This window comes from Chrysemys picta, unplaced genomic scaffold (genome assembly GCF_011386835.1).
Source record: "Chrysemys picta bellii isolate R12L10 unplaced genomic scaffold, ASM1138683v2 scaf5281, whole genome shotgun sequence".
Classification (NCBI taxonomy): Eukaryota; Metazoa; Chordata; order Testudines; family Emydidae; genus Chrysemys; species Chrysemys picta.
In genome coordinates this window covers 1,064-3,000 of record NW_027057981.1, presented here as the reverse complement: position 1 = coordinate 3,000, position 1,937 = coordinate 1,064, and the positions used below count along the sequence as shown (strand labels likewise).

The following is a 1,937-nucleotide window of genomic DNA, read 5'->3' as shown; positions in this document are numbered from 1 at the left end:
CTACTCTATATACTACACTCTGAAATGCAAATACAATATTTATATTCCAGTTGATTTAGTTTATAATTATATGGTAAAAATGAGAAAATAAGCAATTTTTCAGTGCTGTGCCACTTTTTAATAATTTTATGCCTGATTTTGTAAGGAAGTAGTTTTTAAGTGAGGTGAAATGTGGGGTACAAAAGACAAATCAGACTCCTGAAAGGGGGTACACTAATCTGGAAAGGTTGAGAACCACTGCTCTAAATCAGAGGTTCCATAATTGTCATCTGTAGACCACTGGTGGTCTACCTACAGCAGGTTCGTTAGCCACATGTTGCTTGCAACACCTTCTCATTTCCGGGATTAAAAAACATATAAAAATACCTTAAATGTTTTTCCATGCAAGCAACTGATGTAGTTCCCACACATTGTGCATGGGAGGGGTGCTCAAGCCATGAGACGATAAAAATCATTTGAGAGAACCCCAGCTCCAGATTGTGCTCCTCCCTGCTTAACTGCAGGCATCACACAGAACGCATACACTGGGGGACAATGCTAGCTGACCAGAGCAGACACTACCACAGGGTTGCTGCCCCTGCTTTAGAGGGAGAGGAAGTTTGAGAGAACCCCCTGGCTCCTTTACCTTCAGACGGTCGATGAGCCCAGAAATCTTAACCTTGCTGATTGCAGCCCCAAACTCCTGAAGTGCGTTCAAGGTGAGGTCCAAGTGGCTCTCAGCAGAGAATGCGAGGACGGAAATGACTCCCTGTCACCCAAGAAAAATACTGGTTAGGATCTAACCAGGTGCCTGATAGACCCCACGACTCCATTCCTTTCACCTGAAGTGGTGTAAAGTGCCAATGAGGCCTGAGACACATGGGGAGAGGGAGGGGGCTGAGTGAAATAGCAATGAGGATATGAAGCAAAATGGCATCTGTCCCAAGCCAACTCAGAGCTGAGCCCCACAGGGAGCATTCAGGGATTACTTGGTAAAGTGGGGAGAGGGACAGAGTCCTCACCTCTCTCTCAGGGGCTTCCATATAATCTGTTGTCGTCAGAAATGCATTAATCTGTGATTTAACGTGGACCAGGTCCTGACAAACTGCTAAGGATGTTCCTAGCGCCTTATACAGGAAACTCTGAAAGAAAGAGACCAGCACTGAGGTATCAGTAACACAACGTGCCTGTCAGTACAGACCCAGCTCAGCAACATTCAGGAAGGAACAAGATAGCCAAGTCCAAGCATCCATACTGCAGAAACATCCCAACATCTAGCCCAGCCAGAGAACCAACAATGCAGTACAGACAAGCAGCCTGTCCAAGCAAATATTGGAAGGGCGGGGGGGGGGGGCAAGAGAGCAGGGAACAAGTAAAAACAAATTTTATATGCAGAATAAAATATAAAGTAATGAAGCCTTGAGAGAAGCCTTATGCAGCCCCCCAATCAGAATTTCAAGGGAAATTAACTAGAAACTAAGCCTTAACAGATAACAAACCTTCTCTTTGGAAGGGCTGGCATAGCTGGCCATCTGCTGGCTCAACTCAAGGCTTATCTGGCTGCTCCAGGCACTGTTGTCTATCGTCTCCAGAGATGTTCTTAGGAACTGAGTGTAAAACAAGAGGTAAAGTAGATGGTTAATTGCAAGAATTTGGGGATTGTTGTGGGGTTTGTTTGTTTTCTTCCTTGTTCTCTGTTTAAGCTTTCCAATATTCAGGTGTCATGGGAAGCTTATTTCCCTATTGAGAACTGTAAACATCAACAACCCAGACTTCCTCTACCTGTTGTTCTTAAACCTTTGCCTGATGATTCCTCTCAGTCTCCAAACCCAGATAGACAGTGAATTGGAGAATGAGATGGAGCCAAGAAATCTGACCATTGAGGAGTGATTTTATAGTGGATGGAGAATAGGTCTAATAAATTTTGAACAAAGAACCCTGGACTACGAAGGACCAGG

The 1,937-nt window shown here is 44.5% G+C and overlaps 1 long non-coding RNA gene across 1 annotated transcript; it reads right to left on the bottom strand.

Moving 5' to 3' along the window:
* Positions 1–624: 624 nt before the first annotated feature.
* Positions 625–1,594, bottom strand: LOC135980636 (uncharacterized). The gene is made up of 3 exons (XR_010597601.1): positions 1,479–1,594; positions 1,002–1,121; positions 625–748 (listed from the first exon to the last, which is right to left on the bottom strand). It is a non-coding gene; the product is annotated as an uncharacterized LOC135980636 (long non-coding RNA).
* Positions 1,595–1,937: the final 343 nt, after the last annotated feature.